This window comes from Eucyclogobius newberryi, unplaced genomic scaffold (genome assembly GCF_026437365.1).
Source record: "Eucyclogobius newberryi isolate DKJ021-1_F unplaced genomic scaffold, fEucNew1.0.hap1 SCAF_366, whole genome shotgun sequence".
Lineage (NCBI taxonomy): Eukaryota > Metazoa > Chordata > Actinopteri > Gobiiformes > Gobiidae > Eucyclogobius > Eucyclogobius newberryi.
Window position 1 is genome coordinate 4,845 of NW_027316019.1, and position 7,656 is coordinate 12,500.

The window sequence follows — 7,656 nt, forward strand, 5'->3', positions numbered from 1 at the left end:
CCCCCCCTAGTGCTATTTCTGTAGTCACATCATCACAGAGATGGAAAAACAAAATGTTGCCTGAACACTGACACGGGCAAAGCCTCAGTCTTAATTCTGTTAGATCTGAGTGCTGCTTTTGACACTGTCGATCATGGGATCCTCTTACAGAGACTAGAGGACTGGGTGGGCATCACTGGCACTGCCCTAAACTGGTTAAGGTCCTATCTGGAAGACAGGAAGTACTTTGTTGAAATTGGTAGCTGTGTCTCAGACCACATGACCCTGACCTGTGGAGTGCCCCAAGGGTCAGTCCTGGGTCCCCTTCTGTTCAACCTCTACATGCTGCCGTTGGGTCAGTTGATACGCAGTGAAAATGTGTCCTATCACAATTATGCAGACGACACTCAGATCTATGTTTCACTATCGGCAGGTGACTATGGACCAGTAGATTCACTCTGTCACTGCATCCAACAGATCAGTGTGTGGATGCAAAACAACTTTCTCCAGCTGAACTCAGACAAGACTGAAATAATCGTTTTTGGCCCACAGAAACAAAGAGAAAGTGTTAGCGTCTCCTCCAGAGTCTCGCTCTAAAACCTACAAACCAAATTAGAAATCTGGGGGTAATAATGGACTCAGACTTGAACTTTAATAGCCACGTCAAATCAATAACATCAGCAGCTTTTTACCATCTAAAAAACATTGCCAAAATCAAAAATATAGTGTCAAAACCAGATTTAGAGAGACTTATCCATGCGTTTGTCTCCAGTAGATTAGACTGTAACGGCCTGCTCACTGGTCTCTCCAAACGAGCTGTAAAACAGCTGCAGTACATCCAGAACGCTGCTGCTCGGGTCCTGACTAGAACCAGGAAGTATGATCATATTAGTCCTGTTCTCAGGTCTCTGCACTGGCTCCCTGTGGCTCAGAGAATAGACTTTAAAGCAGCTCTGCTTGTGTACAAGTCTCTCCATGGCCTAGCACCAAAGTATATCTTGGATATGTTAGTGCCATATGAACCATCTCGGACTCTGAGGACCTCAGGGACCGGCCTCCTGCTGGTGCCCAGAGTCAGGACAAAACATGGGGAATCTGCGTTTCAGTTTTATGCAGCTAAAATCTGGAACAGTCTTCCTGAAGATGTGAGACAGGCTTCTACTCTGACAATGTTCAAATCTAAGCTAAAAACTGTTTTGTTTAGCTGCGCATATGACTAAAAGGATTTTTTCTTTGCACTCTTCTCTTTTGTTTGTGATTTTATTAGTTTAGAAAATCAGTTGGATTGATAATTTTTAATTTAGTTAATTTTATTGTATTTCTGTTTCTGTAATTTCTTTGTGATTTGAATGCATTTTTCCTGCTGTGAAGCACTTTGAATTGCCTTGTGTATGAAATGTGCTCTACAAATAAACTTGCCTTGCCTTGCCTTGCCTTGAGTGACACTTTTTATAGGCGTTTAGAGGCGAACGGAGAAGCAAACATTTACGATCAGACGTTTCGCCGTGCTCCAGCTGTGTTATTCTTGAATTTGTTTTATTCTCACTGTTTCCAGAGGAGAAAACAGGATCTGGTTCAATGTTTCAGGTTAATGTTAAGTCCTCATCTCGTTTGGACTCTTCACACTTACATAAATAGGGATGGCATATCGACATCGTTGGTTGGGTGTTAGATATCGGTGTGCGACCAATATTGAAATGTGCTGATACTTGGCACCGATATTTTTTCTGCGTTGCACCAGTCATTGATAAAGACAAATAAAAGTACTTTTCTTGTTGCAGTCCACCATGGTGGTACTTCATGCTCTGACGGAGTATCTCAGCGACCATCCGGCTCCAGTCCAATCCAACCTGAGCGTCACTCTCAGCAGCTCCAAACGCTCCAATAATCTGATCTTCACCAGTGAAAGCAGCTTCCACGTGCGATCCTTCAATGTAAGTCACTCAAAAGAAAGAGAACTATGATTACTATGTTGTTTCTACTGGACATTACCAGGGTTCTCAAAGGTTGGTTCTCAAAGGTCAGTTCTCCAAGGTCGGTTCTCAAAGGTTGGTTCTCAAAGGTTGGTTCTCAAAGGTTGGTTCTCAAAGGTTGGTTCTCAAAGGTCAGTTCTCCAAGGTTGGTTCTCAAAGGTTGGTTCTCAAAGGTTGGTTCTCAAAGGTTGGTTCTCAAAGGTCGGTTCTCAAAGGTCAATTCTCAAAGGTCAGTTCTCAAAGGTCGGTTCTCAAAGGTCAGTTCTCAAAGGTCAGTTCTCAAAGGTCGGTTCTCAAAGGTCGGTTCTCAAAGGTCGGTTCTCAAAGGTTGGTTCTCAAAGGTCGGTTCTCAAAGGTCGGTTCTCAAAGGTTGGTTCTCAAAGGTCGGTTCTCAAAGGTCGGTTCTCAAAGGTTGGTTCTCAAAGGTCGGTTCTCAAAGGTTGGTTCTCAAAGGTCGGTTCTCAAAGGTTGGTTCTCACGCAGTGTTCCAAACGGCTCATGACATGGAAGCTAGAATTTGCCTTTCAACATTTATTATTGCAGATATGGCTTATGGTTGTGGTTTATGACAAAGGTTTCTGTAAATACTGCGCCGTGAAAAAGAAAAGCCGTTATTGTTGTCGGGTGAAAAGACTTTAAGGCACAAGACCTCGTTGTGGGACAAATAAAGGCTCTCTTTATTGTCCACATAGGAACATTTGTCCTCTGCATTTGACCCATCTTTCAATGGGCCCATCTCCAGATGGAGCTGGAGGATTTTTGTGCATGTTTTGGGTTTAAATAATAACTCATAATATTCAACATATGTGGATTGTCTGTTTCTGTTTATTTTAGGTGTTAAGAGACGAGGACTTTGATGTGGAGGCTCGTGGAAACGCCAAGGGAACGGTGGAGGTAATGTCAGAAAGTAACAGTGAAATGTATTGAACAGTTAAAGGTTCTATACCTGATTTTGACTGTCTTAACAGAACTCTGCGGCAGGCCACATGAGCTGATCACTTAACGCATTCTGAGCATCACCAACACTATATAATAATCACTGATCACAACTGTCACAGCCCAAACATTAGCATGCTAACAAACATTAGCATGCTAACAGCACTGTAATTAACACCGTCATTAGATCAAGCTTTATTAACACCGTCATTAGATCAAGCTTTATTAACACTGTCATTAGATCAAGCTTTATTAACACCGTTATCAGATACAGATTAAGCTTTGTGATCTCATTTTCACCTGAATAATTCTGTGCTGGGTAAAAACAGATTTGACTTTATTACATGCAAACAATTGGGTACAGGTCCTTAAATAATGACTTCTGTGGTTAATGTAGGTCCTTAAATAATGACTTCTGTGGTTAATGTAGGTCCTTAAATAATGACTTCTGTGGTTAATTTGATACATTTACTCCATATGACTTATGTCAGTGATGTTTTTTAAGGTGGTGACATATTTCAACCAGCTTCCAGAAGCAAATGCCAAAAGCTGTGAGACGTTTGACATGAGAGTCACCATTGAAAGATCAAAAGGTGCAGAGTTTGAAGTTGCTGCATATTTCTATGTAAAGGGTTCATGTAAAGGGTTCATGTAGAGGGTTCATGTAGAGGGTTCATGTAGAGGGTTCATGTAAAGGGTTCATGTAAAGGGTTCATGTAAAGGGTTCATGTAGAGGGTTCATGTAGAGGGTTCATGTAAAGGGTTCATGTAAAGGGTTCATGTAAAGGGTTCATGTAGAGGGTTCATGTAGAGGGTTCATGTAAAGGGTTCATGTAAAGGGTTCATGTAAAGGGTTCATGTAGAGGGTTCATGTAGAGGGTTCATGTAAAGGGTTCATGTAGAGGGTTCATGTAGAGGGTTCATGTAAAGGGTTCATGTAAAGGGTTCATGTAAAGGGTTCATGTAAAGGGTTCATGTAAAGGGTTCATGTAAAGGGTTCATGTAGAGGGTTCATGTAGAGGGTTCATGGAGAGGGTTCATGTAGAGGGTTCATGAAGAGGGTTCATGTAGAGGGTTCATGTAGAGGCTTCATGTAGAGGGTTCATGTAGAGGGTTCATGGAGAGGGTTCATGTAGAGGGTTCATGTAAAGGGTTCATGTAGAGGCTTCATGTAAAGGGTTCATGTAGAGGGTTCATGGAGAGGGTTCATGTAAAGGGTTCATGGAGAGGGTTCATGTAAAGGGTTCATGGAGAGGGTTCATGTAAAGGGTTCATGTAGAGGGTTCATGGAGAGGGTTCATGGAGAGGGTTCATGTAAAGGGTTCATGTAAAGGGTTCATGGAGAGGGTTCATGTAAAGGGTTCATGGAGAGGGTTCATGTAAAGGGTTCATGTAGAGGGTTCATGTAGAGGGTTCATGTAAAGGGTTCATGGAGAGGGTTCATGTAAAGGGTTCATGTAGAGGGTTCATGTAGAGGGTTCATGTAAAGGGTTCATGGAGAGGGTTCATGTAAAGGGTTCATGGAGAGGGTTCATGTAAAGGGTTCATGTAAAGGGTTCATGGAGAGGGTTCATGTAGAGGGTTCATGGAGAGGCGGTCACACCCCCCCTGTACATGTACATTGTACATGTACATTGTACATGGTACATGTACATGTACAGTACTGTATATATATAACTCCTTTTACCGCAGCTGTTACCATGGTGATGCCTGTAAATATTGGATACAGATTGCGGTTCTGGACACTCCCCGTCTGGTTAAAGTAAAGGCGTGTTGTTTTGGGCTTTCCAAGCTAATGCGGTGCTTTCTGAGCGTTAAACAGATCGTCCTCGACAAGGGCTCATCAACATCTTTGAACTCAGCATCGATGTGACGTAAGCCTTCTCGTACCGTCACTCAGCCATTGTGTAACATTTTTGTTGTATAAAGTGAATAAAGCTGAGAACAGGCGCAGTAAGTGTAAATGTGTTATTTGTCTGACTCCTGCAGCGCTCGTGGACCAAACCCCGCCCTCTCTGTTGTTCTGGACATCAGTCTGCCCACCGGCTTCACTCTGGAAACTAGTGATTTGGAAAAAGTGAGGACTTTTAAAGATAAAACTTCAGACACTTTCCTGGTTTACATAATGTGATATTTCAAAATGTATTTATTTCTTCTTTGTTTGGTGCAGCTGTTAAGTACTGCTGAGAGATTTATCGACCAATTCTACTTTGAAGATAAGCTGAGCGACAGAAGCTCCCTGATCATCCACATGTACGAGGTAATCAAGAACAGAATATAAATATATATATATATGTATGCTGGAATATGAAACGACACAAACAGAACCAGAGAGAACTCAGGACAATGAAGGAATCAAATCATAAAAGAAAAGAGTGGCATTCAAAGAAAGGAGTGTCTGGAGTGTGTCGGTCATGATGTCGTCCAGTCCTTGACCGCCTGAGCACTTTGTTTCATCCATTTCTCTGTGATGGACAGAAGTATCTGTCCATTGTGTCCAGGGCAGGAGTTCTGAGGCCCAAGTACATGGTTCATAACTGAGAGGACCATGATGTCAAAAACAGCACAATATTTTTCTACAATATGACTTCCATCCATCCATTTTCTATCGCTTGTTCCCTTTCGGGCTCGCGGTGACTGGAGCCTATCCCAGTGACTTCGGGCCTTAGGCGGGGTCCACCCTGGACAGTGGCCAACTGGTCGCAGGGCTTTCAAAGTCATTTTTAAATATTCAGATTTACTGTCCAAGTCATTCATGCATTTATAAACTTTAGAAATTATTCCCCTTGAAAGTTCTGATCTATAAACTTGAATACATGTTTTGGTCAAAGGACTACAGTGTGATCATGTGTGTGTGTGTGTGTGTGTGTGTGTGTGTGTGTGTGTGTGTGTGATCATGTGTGTGTGATGATGTGTGTGTGTGTGTGTGATCCTGTGTGTGTGATGATGTGTGTGTGTGTGTGATCCTGTGTGTGTGATCATGTGTGTGTGATGATGTGTGTGATCATATGTGTGTGTGTGTGTGTGTGTGTGTGTGATCATGTGTGTGTGTGTGTGTGTGTGTGTGATCATGTGTGTGTGTGTGTGTGTGTGTGTGTGCTTGTGTAATCATGTGTGTGTGTGTGTGTGATCATGTGTGTGTGATCATGTGTGTGATCATGTGTGTGTGATCATGTGTGTGTGTGTGTGTGTGTGTGTGTGTGATCATGTGTGTGTGTGATCACGTGTGTGTGATCATGTGTGTGTGATCATGTGTGTGTGATCATGTGTGTGTGATCATGTGTGTGTGATCATGTGTGTGTGATCATGTGTGTGATCATGTGTGTGTGATCATGTGTGTGATCATGTGTGTGTGATCATGTGTGTGATCATGTGTGTGTGTGATCATGTGTGTGTGATCATGTGTGTGATCATGTGTGTGATCATGTGTGTGTGATCATGTGTGTGATCATGTGTGTGTGATCATGTGTGTGTGTGTGATCGTGTGTGTGTGTGATCATGTGTGTGTGTGTGATCATGTGTGTGTGTGTGTGTGTGTGTGATCATGTGTGTGTGTGATCACGTGTGTGTGTGTATGTGTGTGTGATCATGTGTGTGTGTGATCACGTGTGTGTGTGTGTGTGTGATCATGTGTGTGATCACGTGTGTGTGATCATGTGTGTGTGTGTGTGTGTGTGTGATCACGTGTGTGTGTGTGTGTGATCATGTGTGTGTATGTGTGTGTGTGTGTGTGTGTGTGATCATGTGTGTGTGTGTGTGCTTGTGTGTGATCATGTGTGTGTGATCATGTGTGTGTGATCATGTGTGTGTGTGATCATGTGTGTGATCATGTGTGTGTGTGATCATGTGTGTGTGTGTGTGTGTGTGTGTGTGTGTGTGTGTGATCATGTGTGTGTGTGATCACGTGTGTGATCATGTGTGTGATCATGTGTGTGTGCTTGTGTGTGATCATGTGTGTGTGTGTGTGTGTGTGTGTGTGTGTGATCATGTGTGTGTGTGTGTGTGTGTGTGTGTGTGATCATGTGTGTGTGTGTGTGTGTGTGTGTGTGATCATGTGTGTGTGTGTGTGTCTGTGTGTGATCATGTGTGTGATCATGTGTGTGTGATCATGTGTGTGATCATGTGTGTGATCATGTGTGTGATCATGTGTGTGATCATGTGTGTGTGTGTGTGTGTGATCATGTGTGTGTGTGTGTGTCTGTGTGTGATCATGTGTGTGATCATGTGTGTGTGTGTGTGTGTGATCATGTGTGTGTGTGTGTGTGTGATCATGTGTGTGTGATCATGTGTGCGTGTGTGTGTGTGTGTGATCGTGTGTGTGTTTGTGATCATGTGTGTGTGTGTGATCATGTGTGTGTGTGTGTGTGTGTGTGATCATGTGTGTGTGTGTGTGTGTGTGTGTGATCATGTGTGTGTGTGTGTGTGTGTGTGATCATGTGTGTGTGTGTGTGTGTGTGTGTGTGATCATGTGTGTGTGTGATCACGTGTGTGATCATGTGTGTGATCATGTGTGTGTGATCATGTGTGTGTGATCATGTGTGTGATCATGTGTGTGATCATGTGTGTGTGATCATGTGTGTGTGATCGTGTGTGTGTGTGATCATGTGTGTGTGTGTGATCATGTGTGTGTGTGTGATCATGTGTGTGTGTGTGTTTGTGTGTGTGTGTGTGTGTGTGATCATGTGTGTGATCATGTGTGTGTGATCATATGTGTGTGTGTGTGTCTGTGTGTGTGTGTGTGTGTGTGTGTGTGTGTGATCATGTGTGT

General features: G+C 43.1%; 2 long non-coding RNA genes across 3 annotated transcripts in view; both read left to right on the forward strand.

Annotated features, from left to right (window-relative positions):
• Nucleotides 1–2,775: 2,775 nt before the first annotated feature.
• LOC140376542 (uncharacterized) lies at nt 2,776–3,466 on the forward strand. Its single transcript, XR_011929833.1, has 2 exons — nt 2,776–2,846; nt 3,394–3,466. It is a non-coding gene; the product is annotated as an uncharacterized lncRNA (long non-coding RNA).
• Nucleotides 3,467–5,064: 1,598 nt separating this feature from the next.
• Nucleotides 5,065–7,656, forward strand: part of LOC140376544 (uncharacterized) — an 18,578-nt gene continuing 15,986 nt past the window's right edge. For both annotated transcript variants that reach the window (XR_011929834.1, XR_011929835.1), the window contains exon 1: nt 5,065–5,148. This is a non-coding gene — a long non-coding RNA (uncharacterized lncRNA). The remainder of the gene's footprint in view (nt 5,149–7,656) is intronic.